At 41.3% G+C, this 24,234-nt stretch overlaps 1 protein-coding gene across 1 annotated transcript in view; it reads right to left on the minus strand.

Moving 5' to 3' along the window:
- The window catches only part of LOC133953412 (teneurin-3), a 355,699-nt gene that overhangs the window by 282,684 nt on the left and 48,781 nt on the right, over positions 1 to 24,234 (minus strand). Inside the window, exon 3 of the mRNA XM_062387329.1 lies at positions 3,441 to 3,480. The gene's annotated coding sequence lies outside the window, so the exon portion shown is untranslated. The remainder of the gene's footprint in view (positions 1 to 3,440; positions 3,481 to 24,234) is intronic.

A 24,234-nucleotide genomic window follows, 5' to 3' on the forward strand; every position in this document is an offset into this window, starting at 1 on the left:
TCCACTTGAACCTTGGGACCTAGTCTTTTTTTAAAGTAACTTTTATATTTATATGTTGATCCAAGCAGACCTGGCCCATATTAGACAGTGCTGATCATGATTGCCGTGCTTTGTGCATAAGCAACTGCAAGAAAACGGCAACTCTGCAAAGTAAATCTGTGGACCCAAGTTGGTACCAAGCTATAGAGAACTCCCAAAATCCTGTCAAACACTTTCCAGAGTAAAGTTAGCAGCCATTGCAATGCATACAAGAAAACTACTTTAGGTCCAAAGAGCAAATAGTCAAAGTTAACTTTATAAAGCAAGATGCAGAACCCATGGTCATGAACGTGTGTTACCTTTAGGCTGAAATAGCGAGTGGGCTAGCATGAAGGAGAACCCAAGGTGTATTTGACCAACTTCATAGGCAAGGAGGTTGGATTATATGCTCCACAGCCAGACACAGGAGAGAAGGTGACTAACTTCAATATCGAGTTATTGTTACTTGTTAATACCTATCAGTTATTAAATCAGGGAAAGATAGGATCTGTGTCTCCGTGCCGTTTTAAGATCCAACATGTTATAGTTCTGCATGGAACTGAGACAAGGTTTAAAAATGCCCTCTCAACATTTTGGCTTGATTCAGTTGATATAGTTGAGTCCAAGTCAAGGTAATAGAGTTTAGTGCAAGTGTTTAAATAACTTATTCTCTTCTCCCTAAAAGGTAGAGATACTACAACACCCACAATGTACCTGTCTGCTTACTCAGTAGCTCCTTTCCTTGTGTGTCTCTTTTACTTAGCTGACTTTCAAGCTCAAGTGATTGTGTCGACCTGCTCTAATCGGTCACACCTAAATTCTATTATCCGTGCCTCATTTGTGTAAATCGGCTCCGTGCCCCCCGCTCTGCGTTGTCAGTTTCTCTTCTTATTTTTCTGTAGTTTGTTTGCTTGTTTGGCGGCCAGCTTGTTCAAATTTCACATTCCATACCTGTCCTGCCGTTTTGGTCTGAAACTCTAAACATGGGCAATATATACTTCAGTAGATTATCCTTTACATTTGGCTTCCAGTAATCACTAACACTTCAAGAGAAACAGACAACAATCAACAGATTATTTTAAAATGTAAAATTATACTTCCACTGTATTTTACTTATTCGTCCATTATTGATTTTAGAAAATATGACATTTCGGGTTGATGGAGTTATTGGAGCTGTTGTTTAGCAAATTTTTATAGGTTAGGTAAAGGTTAAGATTTTGTGTAGGTTTCATATGAGTACTACTACTAATACTAATACTATATGAGTCAGCAAAGTATAGTGATTGTTCTGTGTTCTGGAGAAAGCCTCCCGAACTCAGTCTCCCAGAATGATGCATGTCCCTTAGTTCTGGAAAAACTTCACACAGGTGTGAAAAGCCATGAGGGTCACCTCCTATTGGTCACTCTGGCCCCATGACCTGTGAGGTCACCGGGCCAATATAACGGCAGGTCTCCCGATTCTAAGGAGGCAGGCGGCAAGCCTAATTTCTCCAGCTGATTTCTCTTCCCATCAGACGAGAGGAGGTCCAAGTTGCAGTTTACAGCTTATCTCACTAAGGAAACCTCCTCATATCTCAAGCCCTACCAAACTCCTAGCAGCGACTTGATGTCCTGCAGGTAACCAGATTCAACCAGCATCTGAGCCCACAGCTCAACAGAACCACAAATGCAAAAACCTTACGACCAGCCAGGAGACTTTGTTTCTTTCTCCCTTTTACTTGGATTGGGTAACATATTTGGGCTTAACAATTATACTAGGCTAAGCAAGACTGTTTATTTGATTCTGTGTGGTGTATATACGTTTGATATGTGTTGTGATATTGTGGTTACAAGTTATTTAAAAGTTAATGTTAGTTATTCTCTTCACAGGCGTTCTTTGAATATCTCTCTGACTCTTTCATTCTCTGATTTAACATCTACACAGACACACGCATAGTCTTCACCTCATTTAAATCTTCCCCTGCTACCGGTCGCAAAACCACTTCTGAAGAAAGGGGGGGCCGTTTACTAGAGGGGGGCCAGTGACAATTTTGAAAGCATGTTGAGGAAGATGTGAACTATATATATAATCTTTGATGGTTAATATTGAGATTTCAAATTGAACTAGATCTAAATGAGACTGATCTTTACATTTGATTGTTGGTCCCTGTTACCAGGGTGATGCCCCATCATTTATTACAAATTGTATTATTCTTAATTGATAATTGTACTGCTTTTCATTAATAATTTCATTATTATTAATTGATAACTGTATATCGTTTTTAATTAATAGTTGTATTATTTTTAATTAATAATTGTGTTATTTGAATAATCTTATTTTATGATTAAGAATTAGCCAACATCAAGTCTACCTATTATTGCACAACATGATGAAATGAAAAATGGATAAATTGTTTACAATCAGGTCAAAGTTAATGCTCATGTGTTCTAATTACCATAATGTTCTCTTTCCTGTCACCATCTCTCTGTCTGGATTTCTTCTATGCATGTCACTTCGTTCCACTCCTTATTTTCACCCCTCTTTCTACAACCAGCTCAGGTGGATTAAGCCACCAAGGACGGGAGGGTTTAATTTCTTTTTCCTTTCTATTCTGCTCTTTCTTTGAATCTTTTCCTGTTCCTCTTTTTGTCAGCATCCTGACAGAAACATCCTTAAACATCAGGCTGGTAGAGATGAATTACAGACCCTCTTCACATACATCTTCACAGGACTAAACTAGTCATTTATATGGATATAAAGTACTTTATGAGAAGTATGAAGTAAATATTCAATTCAAAACAAATCCTTCTCCTTGGAATATAGAGAACAAATTCAACTATCTGCTCCAAGAAGTCTAGTTCCTACTTTATGTCTGTTGTTTTGTCGTCATTGTTTTATCTGAAAAATAATAAATTCCATATAGAGTATCTTTGTATAGATTAAATTAACTCAAACTATGAATGGTGTGTGAAAAGGTACCTAACATTTACAACTTCCAAACAAGCATTTGTGCATCATTTTTTTCAGAGATATGAAAAGGCTTTGTGTATCTCAGTTTTAAACTAGTGGATTTGCATTTTATATACAAGATTTTAAACTAAGTCAGCACAAAATCAACCTGAAGGAGTTTTTGAAGGCTACTGTATCATGTTTTGGCCTACTTGCTGAACTATCAATATGAGGTTGATAGTTTTCCTTACTGAAACGCTACATTAAAGTACTCATGGTCATATCATCATAACTTAGAATTTCAGTAACACAGTAATCTATTCACTCTTTTTTTTCCTATGGATCTTATGAATAGAGGTCTAAAAAAAAATCTGTCCCATATGTGACTGCCGTTGGTGTATGTATGTGTAAAACTGCAGAGCAAAGACAGAGCACAAGGGCATGAGGCAGGGAGAGAGAAAGAAACACAGATCACAAGTATTGATTTTCTTACCTTTAGTGTACTGCAGGTGAGACGGCTCGCAGGGATTTACCTGGTGGGGAGAGAGTGAGAGAAAATGTTGTCAAAAAACAATGAACACACACACACAGTGATAGGGTTTGCTGTGGGGTACAGCAATGACAGTTGAATTATGGATTTCTGTATCGTGGAGGACAAAGAGAAAGAGCGTGAGTCAGTCACCTGGGCTGAGCTTAACATCTGCGTTGTAAATCTAAAATGCCCCACACATAAACACACAGTCACAGACACACACTACAAAGACTCTCTGAGGCCTCTGCTTGTGTGTATGTGTATCAGACACAGTGAGAGACGGGTAGCTTGTGCATGTTTCCACCAGCCCAAGTGTGATATATGCAGGTGCTTCATGTTGAGCTGTTAACCTTTAGGTGTCATGTTGGATGGCAGCCTTGAGTCTTGGTGTGTGATCAAACAGTCATTATTTAGTAGGAAGGTTCCCAACTGAGTAAAATGACCTGAAAGTGCCAGAGGTGTAGAGATAGGAGCTGTTGGAATCTTCTAAACATGAGAAAAAAGCCCATCGCTTCCTTTTCTAAAATGCTCATCATCCTCACAAATTGAAGTGATGAACCTGGCTGGCTTCCTTACATTTCAAATCATTTTCTTTGATAACATCACAAATTGGGTTGGGAACCAAAACCTGGTCCCAAATTATATATATATATATATATATATAATGTGATATAAATATGCAATATGCAGTATAAGACATCCCTACCTACAAGGAGCTTTGTATTCCCTTGCCAGGACCTGTCTGTCTTCATCACAAATCAATGTAACAGAAACTGTGTTTTGATATGAGCTGGCACTTAGCATGCATGATTAACGTGAAAGCAGCCCTGAGAAAGACGGACCCCGGTAAATGATCAAAAGTCTGACAGTACTTTTAACAATGACTGATTTGAAGCAATGTACTGTATGTCTTATCTTGCAGTCTGCAGTGTGAGTGTGTCAGCCTGCTCAGCCACAGCAAGCACCCACAGCTCTGCCTCTCAAAACACTTTTGGGCAGCACAGTCAAAGATATTATCTGATATGGGTTTACAAATTTAGAACTTTTGTGGGGCAGTGGTCATATCTCCCTTTATATAGGTCACAAATAAATATTTCTCGTGTTTTTCTGAAGGTTGTTTCCTCCTCCATGGTTATCTACGGTAATCACAGTGATATCCTCAATTTTGAACAACGGTATGATATAATAAAGGGATAGTTGACCTACAAATGAAAATTCACTCATCTACTCACCCCTTCAGCAATGAATGGAGGGTGACATTTTTTGAGTCCACAAAACCTTTTTATAGTTTCAGGGGTAAACAGTGTAGCTGATTAGTGATCTTTCTTCAGACATCATAAAACAGAAAAAAACATATGCCCTCCATTCTGCTCGTTTGGTGTCATCCAAGTGTCCAGAAGCCCGACATTCATATTCAACTCGAATGAAGTCATAAACACAGTGTTTTAAGCTTAAAAGTCCAACAGATGTGGCTAGCTAGTGGATGTAAGCATTTACGACGGACCCTGAATGCACCTAGTTGAAAGATATCAGATAACATTTCGAATTTAAATTATGAAGTGAAGGACCTAGTTTCTAGTCAGCTTAAATGTTGGGGCTTCCTGACACTTGGATGACACCACAGGAGCAGTATGGAGGCACGTTATGTTTCACTCTGTTGTGTTATTATGTCTGAAGAAGGACTCACCATTGAATTACATTGTATTGGATTCTTCTCTAACAAAGTTTATGTCTGAGACTCGTGTTAAGCAAGACTGTTTTGTGAGACACTCTGAACCTCTGCACCTTTTGAGTCTTTAATGGAGTTAATGTAGCCTGACGTTGTCAGACTCACAATTCTAGTCAGAATGTGAGTCTGAGACCGCTCCATTGGGCTGTGATTATGGGGCGTATTTCAACTGACCAGGAAATAAAATTCCTCTTCGCTCAATTGGATAGACCTACAACCAATCAGAGCAACGTAGTATGTGACGTATGTTAAGCAACGCATTATGAGTTATTTACTAACGCCAGGTTCACACCGGACGCTGAAGTGATGCCGAAGCGACGCTTCAGCGCAGCGCCAAGCCTTAAATAACAGCTGGCTCCCATCCACTCCCATGTTAAAACTTTGTGCGGGTCACATCGGAGGCTGAAGCACCGAGCTGCGCCAAGGCTGCCTCGCTCCGTGCAGCGATCATTTTGGCTTTGAGTCTATTTTTTGCGCTTGACGCGAGTGTATCGCACCACGAAACACACTGAAAAACGATTTTAAACTATATTGATGACATATCTTATATGACATAAATGATCAAATATGCATCCCATACTTTGAAGTCCCCTTCTGTTGTCCTGGAGTTTCAATTTGACCAATGACATTATTAAATGTCCCCCTCTGCCCATCCACTACAGCCACACAAGCAGTGATACAGATAAAAAGAGAGAGAGAGGGGGCTACGTATTCTCCACATAGGCTTGAGTGGAGAATACATAATTTACCCCCGACACCCGACATTTAACGTAGCAAACAGCTTCAACATGGATGACATTCAATTAATAATTGAAGTGGAGAAGTACAGTGAGTTGTATGATCCTCGTATAAAGACAACACCAAGAAAGACAAATGTTAGGACGCTGTTGCTTAATGTTGGAGCAACAAGTAAGTATATGCTTTTAATCTACTGGATCAACGGGTGATATTATTAGCGCTGCCCGGCGGTTCAGCTTCGCTTCAGCGTCGGGTGTGAACAGCCAAGCGCCGGCGCGATAGGGATTAGCGCGGTGCTTTGGCGTCGCCTCAACGTTCTCTGTTCCTCTTTCAAAATGAATGCGCTGTCGATGTCTTCTAAAACAGACTCAATGGCAGCATCTACACATCTCAGCTCTCCAGCGGCAGGCAAGTTTGTTGAAAACGAATTCAACCCAAGGGCACTTTGATGACGTGGTTGATTACGTTACCGTTGATCATCTGTCCATCATCGTATAAAGCCCACCCTGACAATCTGATTGGTCCGGATGATTTCGAACCGGGCATAATTTCTCCCCAACGGAGCGATTCCAGTCCGATCTTCCCGACCTCAAATGTTGTGGGCGGGGCTAAGTTCGTCTGGCATCCAGGCTAGAGTTAATGTGTCTTATAGATAGGAATAGATAACATGATACCCAAATCTGTTCACACGTGACTGGACACACAAAAACTTAAATCTATGTGTTTGTGTTGAAATGTACAATATCAGGTGACTGAGAAGTGACTGGTGACTTCCTTTCTCAATAACCCATTTAGAAAGCCCCCTTGCCCTATGGCCTGTAAAAATTCCAAATCTTCAAATTTGGTACATAGTTTTTGCATTGGATAGTATTTAAAAGGTAGCTTGCAGCTAACATTGTAGGCAAGTGTGGGACATAGTCATTTTGTACAGGACAAAACTGAATCAGACAAAAATTCTGGAATTTCAGATGCTACTCCCAACAGTTTCTGACACCCATCACAATATGCAAACACCATGCGTGTCTGTAATGGTCAGCATAATACTTTCTAATACAGCCATGAACGTAAAATCTACTGTTAAAACTGGAAGAGGTGTTTGTGTATATGAACAGAGAGAGAGAGAGAGAGAGAGAGAGAGAGAGAGAGAGAGAGAGAGAGAGAGAGTCAAACACATCTTATCCTATCCTTAATAGGACTTTGCATTAAATTTCATTCATTGTGAACAGCCTACCCCAACCTTAAGCAGGACCTCAGAAATGAATCTTCAATACCCAGCACTGTATATAAATCTAGATACTACTACTATAGAGTTGAGTGTGTAAGCGTGTTTGGGAGTGAGTATGGTCTTTCTATTTGCAGGTTGGCAGTGAAAGCCCTTCTCCCGGCTTCCAGCTCAACACCACACCACAAGAAAACCAGCCAACCTTAAATGGAAATACTTGGGCCTATGAGCCTTCCTCTCTGTGGCCTCCTCACATCTGTCTTCCCACAGCACTGTCCAGTTTATCAGCATATTATTCCTTATCCTATTTACCTCCTCCCACCTTACGACTGCGCTAGGCCATAGAGATGTTTAGGCCCTTGGAAAAAAAGTTTCCTCCCCAAATCAACCTTATCCACCACTATTGTGCCAGCTGCAGGGGGCTTTTCTTGATCTTCTTGGAAGATGGTGGCTTTATCTCCTTGCTGAGTGATGGGTCTGATCTTACATGTATATGTCTTTTGACTGTTTCCTCAGCCCCGGACCACAGTAAGTGCTCTAAAGACCTTGGATTGCCACTATTATATCCCGTGGCAAAGTTTACTTTTGTTCCTACGTGGCATCTATTCCACTTCTGTCCGTCTTGGGAGAGGGATCCCTCCCATGTGGCTCTCTGAGGTTTCTACTGTGTTTTAGTTCCCCCTGTTAAAATAGTTTTTTTAATAGTTTTTTTCTCACTATTGTTGAGGGTTAAGAACAGAGGATGTCACATCTTGTTATAGCTCTATGAGACAAATTGTGATTAGTTAATATGGGCTATACAAACAAGATTTGATTTGATTCCTAGCTAGTATTTGCAACAATTGGCCGCTCTTGCCCTCACTATCTCTCTCTCTCTCTCTGCTTAACGTGTACAGAGGATCCCCCCTTATTCCTCACCTGTGCAGGTTTGTTAGGGTTGGAAGAGTGTTGTTTACTCACTGGAGCATTAAAGAAAGATACAAAAAGCTCCAATCTTTAGCATCTGCTTTGTCAGGTACTGTAACCCTTTATCAGTCCCATAGCCTGGCTCATTGCCCTTGCTCCCACAGGTGTCAGACAGCTGAATCATCTCACTTCCATGTGCTTTGTCTGCTTTCTTCCTACTGCTGGAAGTGGTTGTCTCCCTATGCATTGGTTCCCAATTTAGTTTTGACATGTAGTAGGATTTTCCTTAATTAATGGAATAACCTTCCCAGGACTTGGTTATGGAATTTGCTGGCCACTTCCCATTTATAATCGCCATGATTCTTGACTTCATTGATTTGACCTTTAATACTACCCATGTTGCCAAGCGGCCAAATGTCATCAAAATCCAACTTGCTTTTGTAAGTCTGAGTTGCTATGTTAAGGCCATTCACAAATCCTCTTATTGGAGTGCCAGACACAATTACAGGCCCTTTGACTTCCTTCCCTGCCGCTGTTATTTACAGATCAATTCCCATTTTAATCAAGATGGGGGATAGTGCCTTATGTGCATTATGATTATCTTTTCCAGGTCATAACAGTCCCATATAAAAGAATTGTTTTAACCGAGATTTGACCTACACGGAATAATGTCTTTTGGCTCACATACCGTGTGGAATGATGGCACTTGGGTGATTATTTTTTCCAGATCTGGGCCACAAGTGAGCCATAACAACACTGCATGTAAATTAAATGTTACCTGAATTTGTTTGTTTTTTCTATTTGGGCCATATTAACACATTTCGACCTGGGCCATTTTAGGTTCACGTCCAGATTACACCTTGAGCACTTCATGTTTTCCAAAAAGGCCGATATTAGTAATGGGGTATTTGGGCAAGATTTGTTTTTTTACCAGTGGGCCACTTTAGAGCTCACTTCTACTTTGGCCGGGCCACAAGAAGGCCAGATTTGCCGCGTCCATGCATGAGTTATCTGGAGAGGGTGGTGAAATTTATACTGCATTGGAGTACTAGGAGAATGAGTAAACAAAACACAGGTCTTGTCGTCATTGTTTTGTCATCGAGTGTTCCACAACCTTGAGTGCGTATTTAATGCTGACAAAAAGCCATTTATCTATTTATAAGGAAGCACTTATACACCCAGATAACAATCTTTTACCATCCAAAACGAGTATAGTGAAAAGTGTAAACCTGGGTTGTTCAATCTAGACAGAACCTGGCTGGATTTTTTTAACACTAATAGTCACAAAACTGTTATTATAATCACAGTAATAGGTTGCAGTGTTTTTAATAAGATTAAATATTACACAACTGTAACAGGCATTACTGCATACATTTTCTATGTAAATTTATAACTATCACAAAAAATATTTAATGTATCTTTTATCTGTAGCAATTAAAATTTTAAATGTATAAACACATAAAATAAAACACAGAACTTTAATATGAACCTTAACAATCAGTTCAAAAGAACATAACCACACACACACACACAATTTCCAAATATTCTCTAACACAGTGATTCTCAAATGGGGGTACGCGTACCCCTGGGGGTACTTGAAGGTACTCCGGGGGGTACTTGAGATTTTTTTTAAATATATTTAAATTAGCATCCATTCAAAAATCCTTGAAATTTTTTTATTTAACAAATATTCAATAAAATATAAGTGTAAGTTCATGAACCTAAATTTTATATTCAGTAGGATTTTCAATTTAATTATCATAAAAAAACAGTCTCCCCCATACCGATGGTTTGACCCAACCTGGCACACGCCACCTGTCATCGCCTGTCATCACCTGCCTTGAAAACTTCAACAATGGAGTCGAGTTGAAATGCAGCAGCAATGCTGCTGAAACATGGAGGGACAAGCGCCAAAGAAGGCGAAACCAGAGCAGAGAGCCTTCCCTAAACAACACCGTGAGAGCTTGTGCCTCTTCGGAGGGGCGCTAAAACGTAAAAGTTTTCCGTTGTGAAGTTAATGATTCATAACAAGAAGTCCGCGTCTCTACCGGTACCCTTTCAAAATAAAAGAGACCACTGCAAATGAGCAATGTTATGGACATTGATGGAGTTTTAAATTTGAATGTGTCTAGTTACAAGGCTTAATAAATCACATTCCATCTTTCTTTCTACCAAAACTGCTTTGCGCTGGTTAGGGGGTACTCGGCAGAATTTTTTCTTCGAAGGGGGTACGTCACTGAAAAAAGGTTGAGAACCACTGCTCTAACATAACTGTTACCTTCTGCCTGATTTAGCTCAGTAATCGTTCTCCATGTTGGGCTTTTTCAAATTCGTACCTGTCGGGATGCTCTGTTTTGCCTTAACTTGCTTCAGAACGTCTTACCGATGTCTAACAGTAGCCATTGAGGAAAAGAAGTGACAAGCCTCTCTAAATGTAGCTATCCAGCTAGCTAGCACAACAACAGACACACAAACAAACTCAGATTTGATCCCACAATGTTACCCACTAATGGACTAAATGTCATCAGAAAAGAAAATCTTTCGAGATTTAATGCACAAATTTATTATAATACAATACAAATTCAAATTGCAAGGTAAGTAGAAGTTGATATTAAGCATTTGGCTATGGACAAATCAGAGTGAAAGGCAATGTTTCTGCCACAGAATTTTGGCAAGCTGATTTTCAGGTAACTCACCTGACTGCATGTCAGGATAATACAAACAGCAATTTAATAGTCCAGGTTTCAAAGTTGTTGTGAAAAAATGACCACTAATCCTCCATTCTGTCAATTGGGATTAACATGTCCTGCCTCGCAATCAAAATGTGAACAGTTTGCAGAATATTTTGGAAACAAGTCTTCCACGTGCTCACTGGATGCAATCCTGTCTATTTTTTTATTTTCTAGACAAATGTATTCCCTATCTTTTAGAACAATGTTAATTGCTCACTACAAACAGGTGTCTTTACAGATGCACTTAAACAGATCTGGTAAAGCCCCTTCCTAAAAAATGTATCTTTATTCCTCTATGCTGAACAACTACAGACCCATTTCCAACCTGCCTTTCCTTAGTAAAATTCTGGAAAAGGCCATATCTAAACAGTTACAGTTACATCACTCATCACTCACACATCGTCATCCGCTTATCCGGGGTCGGGTCGCGGGGGGAGCAGCTCAAACAGGGGGCCCTTTCCCGGGCCACATTGACCAGCTCTGACGGGGGGATCCCGAGGCGTTCCCAGGCCAGTGTTGAGATATAATCTCTCCACCTAGTCCTGGGTCTTTACCGAGGTCTCCTCCCCACTGGACGTGTCTGGAAAACCTCCCAAGGGAGGCGCCCAGTGGGCATCCTTACCAGATGCCCGAACCACCTCAGCTGACTCCTTTCTAAGTAAAGGAACAGCGGCTCTAATCCGAGTTCCTCACGGATGACTGAGCTTCTCACCCTATCCCTAAGGGAGACGCCAGCCACCCTTCTGAGAAAACTCATCTCGGCCGCTTGTACCCGCGATCTCGTCCTTTCGGTCATCACCCAGCCCTCATGACCATAGGTGAGGATAGGAACGAAGATCGACCGGTAGATCGAGAGCGTTGCCTTGCGGCTCAGCTCTCTTTTCGTTACAACGGTGCGGTAAAGCGAACGCAATACCGCCCCCGCTGCTCCGATTCTCCGGCCAATCTCACGCTCCACAGTACCTTCACTCGCGAACAAGACCCCGAGGTACTTGAACTCCTTCACTTGGGCTAAGGACTCATTTCCTACCCGGAGTAAGCAATCCATCAGTTTCCTGCTAAGAGTCATGGCCTCAGATTTAGCGGTGCTGATCCTCACAGTTACATATTAACCATAAACACGACCGATTTCAGTCCGAAAGGGACACAGCACTGAAACAGTACTGGTGAGAATAATAAATTACCTTTCAGTGACCAAAAATAAGAAAAATTCATCTATTCTGATGCTCTTCGACTTATCTGATGCGTTTGACGCAATAGATCCTTTTAAATATACTTGAAAATTGGTTCGGTCTCAAAAGCACGGCTCCAAACTGGTTCAAATGACACCTTACTGGCAGAACATACTTTGTTAGCCTCTGTGACCATGTTTCACAAAAGCATGATAACCTTTTTGGCATTCAACAGGACTCTATTCTTGGCCTTTTACTATTTTGCTTATATATGTTACCACTGGGAAATATTATTAGTGACCATGGTGTAAATTATCATTGTTATGCTGATAATTCTCAATTATATCTATCTGTAAGAGGCGCTGCGACCGGCTGCCACGGTGTGTTGGTGCGCACTTCTGTGTTTGTTTTTAGTATTTAATTCTGTTAATTGCGACCCAACTCGGATTACTTTCATGATGGACAAGCTTCTTAACATCAGGGACACAACACCATCTGATTTATGTCCCAACTTTCTCGCCTCTTCCGTGGATTTAGTGGATTTACTGATAAAGGTGCGGTGTTCCTCGGACACGCAGCGAGACTGAAGCGGAGACGGAGAGGTAAGCGCTCCGGGGCTCTGGTGCACTTCAGGGAGAGAGGATTACGGTCACCTCTCCCGAGCATTCTCCTCTCCAATGTTCGCTCCCTGTGTAATAAGATGGACGAACTGCGCCTTCTCATCCGGACAAATAGAGACTTTTCCCTTTCTTCTGTCTTCTGTTTTACGGAATTGTGGCTGACCGAAGCCACACCGGACTCCGCTGCACAGCTGACCGGCTTTCAGCTGTTACGCACGGACCGCGACCCTCTCCTCTCCTCTCACGCAAGGCAAAGGGCGGAGGGATTTGTTTATATATAAACCATGGCTGGTGCAGCGACGTGAAAGTCATTTTACAGTCCTGTTCTCCGGACCTGGAAACTTTTTTCATCACCTGCAGACCGTTCTACTCTCCCCGTGAATTCACCTCTTTCATCCTGGCCGGAGTTTACATCCCCCCGCACGCTGACATGTGCGAGGCTCAACGACAACTCGCTGAGCAGATACTGGGAGTGGAGAGAAGGAGAGAGAACATGTATTCCCCCGTTATTGTTCTTGGGGACTTTAATAAAGGGAACTTATCTAAGGAGCTCCCAAAATACAAACAGTTAATAAAATGCCCGACCAGGGGGGATAACACCCTGGATCACTGTTACAGCACCATCAGCAAGGCTTATCATGCAGTTTCCCGCGCTGCCCTGGGTCTATCCGACCACGCTCTCATTCACCTGATCCCGGCTTAAGGCCTAATTATAGTCCTGCGACTGCAACCGCGGAAGGCCACGCAGCTGCATCGACGGATCCGTTTTGGTTTATGCTTCCTAAACGTGTCGCTCGTGTTGCAACGCAATTCACCGCCAGAACACTCGGCGGAGTAACTTTTTTTATCGAAAACAAAACACACAAAGAAGAGACGTCTTCTTCTTCGTCGAATGTTTATTTACATCGCCACTCCAGCTCCTCATAGCCTATTTCTGGCGGACAAATCGGCCAGTCAGTGACGGGTTATACAAGTGGTCATACTTTCGGATCTCTTCTGCCAAGTGCTCATCTATTTGGTCCATATTCGTTCTTCTAAATCTTCCGTGATTTCCGCGTATTGTGGGGCATGAAACCGGAAACTAGACTCCGGACAGGATGTAGTAAGCCGACCAATCACAAGCCTTGCGGGCTGCGTGAGGCTCGCGTCGTTTTGTCGTATAGTTAGAAAAATCGACAGACGCACGCGAGACGCCAGAGGGCACGAAAGGGGCGTGTTGCGTGTCTTGCGTGCATGCGTGCGTCCGTGCAACACGAGTATAATTCGGCCTTAACAGACAGAAACTTAAACTTTCTAAACCTGCTGTGCTGAGATCCAAGAACTGGAGCAACAGAGAAGCTGTGGAGGAGCTGCGTGAATGCCTTGATAACACTGACTGGGACATTTTTAGAACTGCTTCTAACAGCCTGGACGAATATACAGATGCTGTGACGTCCTACATTAGCTTCTGTGAAGACAGATGTATTCCGACACGCACCAGGGTGTGTTATAACAACGACAAGCCCTGGTTCACAGCAAAGCTCAAACAGCTTCGTTTGGAGAAGGAGGTGGCCTTCAAGAGTGGGGACATGGATAGGTTCCGACTGATTAAATACACGTTTGGCAAGGAGATTAAGGAGGCCAAACGAGAGTATTCAAAGAAGCTGGAACAACAGTTTGCAGCCAACGACTCCTCGTCTGTCTGGTAGGGCCTTCGTGTGATCACCGGTTGCAAAATCAAATCCCCCCACTCTTCTCCCCAGCATGGACAAAGACCATAGCCCCCCCCCAACAAAATGGCCCCAGACTGCCCCATCCCCTCCATCCCCCCCATCACAGATCCATCCCCCCCATCACACCTCTCTCAATTCAGGAGAGAGATGTAAATAAGCTCCTGAAGAGACTGAACCCCCGTAAGGCAGCTGGACCAGACGCTGTCTCCCCCTCAACACTAAGGCACTGTGCGGATCAGCTGTCTCCAGTATTCAAGGACATCTTCAACACCTCCCTGGCTGAATGTGTTGTACCCGCCTGCCTTAAAACATCCACCATCATCCCCGTTCCCAAGAAGCAGAGGATCACAGGCCTTAATGACTACAGACCAGTCGCCCTGACCTCCGTAGTGATGAAGACCTTTGAGCGCCTCATGCTGAACCACCTCAAGACCATAACCAACCACCTCCTCGACCTGCTGCAGTTTGCCTACAGAGCCAACAGGTCCGTAGACGATGCAGTCAACATGGGACTCCACTTCATCCTCCAGCACCCCGACTCCCCTGGCACCTACGCCGGGATCCTGTTTGTGGACTTCAGCTCCGCATTCAACACCATCTCCCCAGCTCTTCTCCAGGACAAGCTGACACAGCTGACCGTGCCTGAGCCCACCTGCAGGTGGATCACTAACTTCCTGACCGACAGGAAGCAGCGCGTGAGGCTGGGGAAGCTTGTCTCTGACACCCGGACCATCAGCGCTGGAGCCCCACAGGGTTGTGTGCTCTCTCCTCTCCTCTTCTCCCTCTACACCAATAACTGCACCTCCAGCCATCCCTCTGTAAAACTTCTGAAGTTTGCTGACGACACCACCCTTGTTGGATTAATTTCCAATGGGGACGAGGCCGCCTACAGAGAGGAGGAAACAGCCTGGCTTCCTGGTGCAGCCAGAACCACCTGGAGCTAAATGCTTTAAAAACTGTAGAGATGTTAGCATATTTCAGGAGGAGCCCAGCTCAAACCGTCCCTCTCACCATGTGCAACTCCCCAGTTATAACAGTTGTGTCTTTCAGATTCCTGGGGACGATCATTTCACAGGACCTGAGATGGGCGGAGAACATCACCTCCATCATCAAGAAGGCCCAGCAGAGGATGTTCTTCCTGCGGCAACTGAGGAAATTCAGCATGCTGCGGAAAGTGATGGTTGAGTTCTACACAGCCATCATTGAGTCCATCCTCACCTCATCCATCACCGTCTGGTTCGCTGCCTCCACTGCCAAGGACAAGGGCAGACTGCAGCGGATCATCCAGTCAGCTGAGAAGGTCATCGGCTGTGACCTGCCGGCTCTCATAGACCTGTTCCACTCCAGGACCAGTAAGAGAGCAGGCAAGATCATCGCTGATCCTTCCCATCCCCTCAACACCTGTTCCAGAGACTCCCGTCCGGAAAAAGGTTCCGGGCCATCAGGACTAAAACCTTGCGTCACCTGAACAGTTTTTTCCCCATGGCAGTGGGGCTCACAAACAAGCCCCCTGCATCACACTGACTCCGCATCACACTGACTCTGCTGACCCCCGCCCCCACCCACCCTTGCACATAATTTATAACTCTATATTACTGACACTATTACCAATCTCTGCACCTTAAAACCGCACGTAACCCTTTAACTGTATATATTGTTGTTTTTTTTATATTGTTATATTGTTCGCTATTGTTGTTTTTAATATGTTGTTTGTAAAGTGCACCAGCCACACCAAGGCAATTTCCTGTATGTGCAAATATACATGGCAATAAAAAGAATTCTGATTCTGATTCTGATCATGAATTTCTTCAACGCATGCTTTTACAGATCAATACAGACAGCTGCAGCTAAACACATTAAGCTTGGTTTTCAGTGCAGATTAAAATCAGCATTGGTCCGATGTTTGTTTGTGTATGTGTGTCTGTGTGTGTGAGCAGACAGAGACATCTCCCTGTTTGCTCATTGTTTTGTGTGTGACAGCACCTTTTGTACAGCTTGGCGTCAGACGCGACTCACTATATAAAAGGGTCAGGCATGGACGGGAGAAAGGGTGAAAGATTAAGGTCAGAAAAATGTCCACAGCCAGGGAGAAAAGAGAATATGAAGACAATAAAGACTTGGTGGAAAAGAGTAAACTGCACTGAGTTAGAAACAAGATAATCAGTATGATGCCTTCTTTGATGTAGAACTGAGTGAGAGGGATTTTTATATGAACAGGTGGAAATATAATTAAAGCAACTGATACTGGGCACTCAATTTCTAAACGCCTAAATATAACATAATTTAAGGCTTTTTATATAGCCAGTATAGCTGTAAAACAAATAAAACTATAAAATAAAATGAAAAAATGTTTCTTAAAGTGAAGGGGGGGCTCAATGGAGGGAACTGTGTTTATGATTTTGATTTCACAGGCCTACTCTAGATGTGGATATTCAGCACGTTAACAGTAATTTAAAACAATTGAGATTTAATGTCAAACTTATAAACTTAACATCTACAGTCAATTGACCTGCTTCACTCCTGGGGTATAAGGCATACATTTATAGTAAACACTTCAGTGTTTATTTTGAGTCATGTCTCCCCTAAAATGTCAGGTGTATTTTCTGCACCATACAAATTACTGCATGAGAGTGGGAATAATACACCAATGGTTCTACTTATCACTTTGATCATCAAGATCATATACACTGTCAACTACCATAGAGTACAATAGATTAAACTGACCTTTTATGGTACAAAGTCTCAGGTATAATAGTAATCCGAGACAAAACAGAATTGGGACAGAAGCATGGGACTAAGAGAGATAAACATAATTGCAGTTACTTCAGCACCATGGACAGCATTATGGATTCATCAATACAGAGTAGTTATAATAATGATATTTCTTAGACAAGGTCTTCATAAATCAATTATTCAGACAGGCGAGTAATACTTAACTGAACAATGCCTCTGCCACTACACTCACTATGCTACTAGGGGGTGGAGACGGCAGGTTGCAAGTTTAAAGGGGGGATATAATTCTCCCTTATCTGCCCTCAAATCAATGAGAGTTTGACAATGTGATATTCTTATTATTGACTCTCTGTCCTATAATAGGTCAAATTGTCCAAATGCCATAAACTAAAAACAGACTTTCAGAGCTCAATAAACTCTAAGGATAGAATCAATGGACAGAGACAAAAGGGACTGTAATAATGCGAATCAAAATGTTCACAGATACAAATTAATATTAATTACTCCTGAATTTAAGGAGCACAATTACATTACATTACATGTCATTTAGCTGACGCTGTTATCCAAAGCGACTTTTTGAGGGGCCATTTAGGGGTTCAGTATCTTGCCAAGGACACTTAGGCAGAGTGGGATTCAAACCGGCAACCTTCTTGTTGCAGAGCACCCGCTCTATCCCCTAGGCCACTCTCTCCCCGTGGCACAATGGTGGTGGTAGCTAATATTGATTGGAAATACATATGCCTACTCACGTTTACTACTATAACTTTGATTCCTATCATTGCAATTGTCATTACTGCTCCTTTCCTCTGTCAGACATTTTCTTATGTATAAATACTTTAAACATTAATACACCTCTCCATTTATTTTAGATGCTGTCTTATCTCATGAATGTTATAAACATTGTTATTTTGTTGATGAGCCCTGTTTCCTGAGCCATCTATTGCACTTCTGTCCGTCCTGAGAGAGGGATCCCTCATATGTGGCTCTCTCTGAGGTTTCTAAAAACAATGTCCTCCCTGTCAACAGGGTTTTTAGTTTTCTTTGTTAGTAGTTTATCCTAGCTCTGGCTGAGGGTTAATGGCAGACAATGTATTGTTAAGTCCTGTGAGACAAATTGTGAGTTGTCAATATGCTTATTATAAGTTAACTGGCATTCTACCACAGCATTTTTCACAGAAAAACCTATGAGAAAGATTTGCCAAAGAACTTTAAGTTTTTAAGAGCATTTACATCTCCAAAGGACAAAGGTATTGAGAACAATCCACAGACAATTTTGATGCCATGAAATAAAGGCTTGTTTGTTCTCAGTTGTTTTCTTAACCTTGACCACAACAGTTAAAGAAGATGGGGGAGGCAAACAAGTTTTTGGTGCAGCTTTTCCCTTCTCTTTTTTCGCTCTTTATGCCATGAACACACTTACAAAGTCCTCTTTTTATTTTTTTTACCCATACACATGCAAACATTCAATACTTCAGGGAAGCTATCTTCATACAGGATAATCATTGTGAATGATGGGATCTTTGATATTCTCTCAAGTCATCTCTGTGAAGCAGACATGCAAAGAAGTGTGTGTATCCTTGAATGGCTGAATGGTAAACTAGAGGGCAATTGTTTGGCAGCCAAGAAACAGAGAAGGTGACAGTGAGGGTAGTTGGAAACACCAGAGCCAGTGTAAGGGAGTGTGTATGTGTGTGTATACTGTAGGTAGATTCAAGATGATGTGGCATTTGATTAATAGAGAGAATAGAGAGAAAGAAAGAGTGGTGATGAGGAGATACAGAGTAAGATATATAGGAAAGTAAGGATACCATACCCGAACAGATGCCAGCTGTTCTGTCTGTGTGCGTGTGTGTGCATTTGTCAGTCTACGCAATCATTTTCATGATGTTAGGAGCTCATTACAAGTAGAGATCCGAGAAGATTGTTGATGATAACGATGATGATGATAGCGATGATAGCGATAATGATGATGATAACATGATGATCATAACAACAACATCTGCCAATCTTAGTCTGGATTCACTCCTTCACAGTGCTCTGTAAAAGGTAAAGAGACTGCACTACTGCCCCTATTTATACACAACAATCAAAATATTTCAAATTCACTTGTCAGAACATAATTAATGCATGAAAATACCAATTCTATACAAATGCAATTTCCACTTTTGATATTTAAAAAAAAATATTTCAAGGGAACTATCTAGAAACAAAATATCGCAGTATGTAAAAAATGTGTCACATGTACTATGCGTGAAATTTATGTCCTTACAAAAAACATGGGTTGCGTCAGCAGGGCAACACAATGCAGCAGTGGTTTGAACTGTTGTGTCACAGCAAGAGAGTTCCTGATTTGAATTCCATTTGGCAGCAAATCTTTATAGGCTCTCCCTTACCCTTAAAAAATGATTAGCTGTATAGAGGATTGATTTTATATGTCTAAGACCCAATACACAACTTGCATAAACATATGGTTTTGTGATCCGATCACAAGTGGGCAGCTCTGAGTGTGTGCGTTCTCACTTTGTAGAAGTGTCTCTGATGTCACTGTGTGTGTGTAAGTGTCGGCACGAGTGAGCAAAAGAGAGATATGAGAGAGAGAAAAAGAGACTAGTCTGGAGAGTGTGAATGAATCTCGTGCAGCTCAGCTGTAACGTATCAATCGTGATGTAATAATCAGTGTTGATACTGATAATGTTTGATTTATAGTATTGAAGTTATCCTTCAAAATGTTTACCCTCATCAGTGCTGCTAAAAACTTTAATTTTGATGATGTTTTCCTACACTTGACATCTATTGCACTTCTATCTGTCCTGGGAGAGGGATCCCTCACATGTGGCTCTCTCTGAGGTTTCTATGTATTTTACCCTGTAAAAGGGTTTTTATCAGTTTTAGAGGGTTAGGCATAAGGACAGAGGATGTCCCACCATGTTAAAGCCCTATGAGTCGAATTTTGATTTGTGAATATGGGCTATACAAATAAAATTTGATTTATTGATTGATTGATAGTATAACTGGAGCGGATCAGAGGACATCAGCTGAGTAGGAGGGCCTTCATATGTGGCCCAGGACAGATTTTGCGTTCACATTGTTAAACGATGTGGAGACATGTGGCCCAGACCACCTCCGAATGTGCTCTGGCGTAATCGGATCTATATTTGATTCAATTTTATTTGTATAGAGCTAAATCATAATATACCTTATCTCAAGCAATTTACATTGAAGGTCAAGACCATAACATTTTAAGGTTATATATAATTATGACTGATTAGAGTGCTTTCACATCTGTACTTCGAGCTTCCCACTTGATCAGATCACAAAAAACAAATGTTATTATTGGGTGAGTACATTGTGATTGAGAAATGTCTGAAAGCTGTATGTAGACATGTAATTAAAGCTACTTCAAATTTTTTACTTTTGACCTATGATTGCACTATTTGAAAATGGACCTAATAACATTGAGGGTAATCCTCTGAGGACCTTTATTACCAGTACTATTGAAACAGCTGTCAGGAAATTGCACTCTATATTTTGGCACCATAGATTGGTCAGAGAATTGCAACTATAATAAGATGCATCCTCTAGAGATCACAAATATAACATATTTTATCGCAATTGCTGTCAAACTTGTCAATTTTAGTGGACCAACTACCATTGCCAACTTGGCTAGCAAATTGTCTGTATAATATACTGAATGACCACAGAATATTTGTTTATTATTAATTCATCAGCTTGCATGCAAATCCTGAATGTACAATAACTCTTGGGGTTGAATGTTTGGTTTCCCTTTTATGCATCACAGTGAAGTCAAATAGAAATTAACCATTATTCTGCCCGCCAAACCAATTTAGTTTTAGATTATTTCTGTAGCATGCTGCAACCTTTGTTTTTTTTTGTAAAACATGTAGAAAGAAACAATATAAGTTTCAGTAGTCAAGAAGACAAATTAGGTTTTCTAAATTCAAAGCCTTACGAGTGGACATGTTGTATAAAAGGTCTCACTCATGCCGTCTTATGTGACATCATTTTTACAAACTCTTCAGAGTGGAAATTGGTTTTCTATGTCATTATACCTGGCCTTAAAAATTGTTGCCTTGATGCAACTTGCCGACAAACTGAGGATGTGAATTTATTATTGACCTGTGAAAAGCTGCCAGTCAATACCAACAAACACCAGAGGTTCACAGGCTGGAGGGGTGAGATTAGATGGAAACCTAACAAGTGACTTTCTTGTAGCTGACATGTCTAGCTCTGCCCATTCTTGGGATTTAGACAAAGGGGAAGATGGGAAAGAGAGACATAAGATAGTGAAGGTAATGTCAGACTCTCAATCTCACACATCTCCCAAGACACAGAAAGACAAACAGATACGCAAACTGACAAGTGAGTATAACAACCTCACCAACATGTCAAGCCTCTGCTTGTACGCTCTCTCAGGATTAAGATAGAAATAGACAGAAAAGCAGAACGAGAGGGGGCCCTGTAAGCCTTACAGCAGAGTCGAATGCTGTATCACAACATTTTATCATGAAAAATAATCTGAAAACTGAAAGTCTGAAAAACATATATTTTTTCACTCCTTGTCCTTTATATGGTTGTATTCATCCTACCCTAAATTTTGCCCCCCCCCAAGCCCCCTACCATGATGCTGCCACCACTATGCTTCACATAAATATTAATGTTCGCCAAGTGATGAAAACCTGCAAACAAATTTAATTGTTTGTCATATTAGACCATCTCTTCATCCATTTTCTATACCAGTTTTCTTTTGAGGGCTGTGGGGGGGCTGGAGCCAATCCCAGCTCACAATAGGCAATAGGTGCTCTCATGTTCACACCTTTGAGTTTTTTAGAGTTTCCTATTAACCTTTCATGATTCAAGTCTTTTGACTTCGGGAGGAAGCCAGAGTACCCGAGGAAAACTCACCCAGACATAAGGACTCAACACAGGAAGGGCCTTGCAGGCGGTCAGATTGAGACCAAGATCCTTCTGCGTTTTTTATGCTGCATTCCACCAGATTATTTTTTCCTTCAACCCCTCCGAGTGTTTGACAAACTCTGAATTGGAGCTCGTCATATTCTGTTTGCACAAAAGATCTTCAGTACACCCACTCGACCATAAAGGCCTGATAGGACAAAGAGCTGCAGTCTTACATGCTTCTCTGTGCTTCTATTACAACAGTCACTCACCGAAACCCAATTCAATCTGTCTGCCCCTGACCTCCTAAATTCATTAAATCAAAAGTAGATGCAGAGATGTTATACATAACAATCTAATAAAAATTAGGAACACCTACAATAATAGGACCAACATACGAGATGATAAAATGTGTACAACTAAATATATAAAAAACTAGCCAACTATATATAATATTACCCTCAAACTGGAGTATGCAGGTCAATAATCTGAATTACCAAAAACAGTAAACAACAACTGACACCTCTCTCGCCAATTAGAACAGACCTGAGAAAACAATTTAGGCTTTGTTCGGTTGCTATATTGTTGTTTCACCATTAAGAAGGATTCAGTTTTTTTTTGTGTACGTCTCTGTGTGTGTGTGTGTGTGAGAGAGAGAGAGTTAGTCTATGCAATCTGGTCTGGTCAAGTTCAGGTGATACAAACGCATATGTTTGTGTGGGTGTTTTTAAGTCACCTCTCAGCATGTCTGCTAAACATGCAAAATGCCCACTTCCTCTAAGGGTAGGCACAGAATTCAACATAAATTTATTTCAATGATTAAATGTTGAAAACACTAGGTTCTTTCAAGGAAGTTTGTATTAAATAAAGTTTTCCAAGTCAGTATGTTAACAAAACTAAAACAAAATTGTATCTATACTTGCTTTATAATTAGAACCACTTTAGTTTGATTGTTGAGTAACATAAGGAAATAAGTTAATAAATATTAATAGTCTGCGTCGAATATATTGTTTGTCGACAACATGAAAAAAAATGTGTCTTGAATGTGTCGGTTTTGGATAAGACATTTATGTTACCTATTACCACAATATCTTATAGTTATTTGTACACTATGTGGAATAAAAGAGTTCAAACGGCGCCCTCTTACTGGTCCAGACTGACTGGGGCAGACCTACTCTGCTTCTTCCCACTATTTCCTAGTGCCCTGTTGTTATTGCAGAAGCCCTTTACAGACTTTTCTTTGTGACCCTGTTAACATGCAACAGGTTTGGGCATCCTGGCTCTTTTGGATGAAGACGGAACTGTGTTTTGCAAGTAGACAGCTATTTCAGATGAGTTGGTTTGTACCTACCAGATACAACAAAGAGCCAGTCCGAGTTACTATGTTTTGGCTACACTCTGATACCACAGGTGGGTAACAAACTATGCCAGTGTATGTTAGTCTTGACCAGTCTTACCAAAAGATGTGTATTGTATGTTTTTACAATGTATTACTGCTCTGTCATTTTCCAATTTACTCTGTGCTCAAGGTATCCATTTTGACCTGCAGGCTTTGTTTGTTTTTTTCAATTACTTTTTCAGGATTTACTGCAGCGGCATTAGTTGTCCTTGTAGCAGGGCAATTCTGCACCGCTCTCCTCACAGGCTGGTGACACTTTACTCTGCTCTTTGGGAGCCTCTTCCTTCTCATTACACCGTAGTTCCTTTGTACTCATGGCTGGCTCACATAAGTTGCTCTGAATATGTGAATCCAGCATGTTATACTATTAAAACATTTTCTTGTTTCGCTATTTTCAAACTCGCAACTTTGTGGCTAAGTGTTTTCCTAATTTCCCCTCTTTGCCTACGGAACACCAGTGGGAAACCATGCTATCATTTGTTCCTCATAACAGAGGAATCATTTCAAAGCAGGCCATAGAGAGGATACGATCTACCACTTCTTGTGCTCGTCTTGGACTTATTCAATTTAAGGTCCTATACAGGACACACTTTTCTAAGTCTATACTGTCTGAACTGTATCCTGAAGTGGAAGACAAATGTGATAAATGTTATAGCTCTCCTTGTCACCTTAGCCACATGTTTTTTCTTTGTCCGGATCTGAAAGGTTTCTGGGCGGGTTACTTTACTATTATGTCCTCTGTTCTTGGAGTAAACCTCCAACCTTGTCCTCTGATTGCTATATTTGGGATTCCTGACTCTTCACTTGTACTTAACCGTACACAAAAGGACATCATAGCTTTCACATCCTTATTAGCAAGGCGTTCCTTATTGTTACAC

This window comes from Platichthys flesus, chromosome 5 (assembly GCF_949316205.1).
Source record: "Platichthys flesus chromosome 5, fPlaFle2.1, whole genome shotgun sequence".
NCBI classification, from domain to species: domain Eukaryota; kingdom Metazoa; phylum Chordata; class Actinopteri; order Pleuronectiformes; family Pleuronectidae; genus Platichthys; species Platichthys flesus.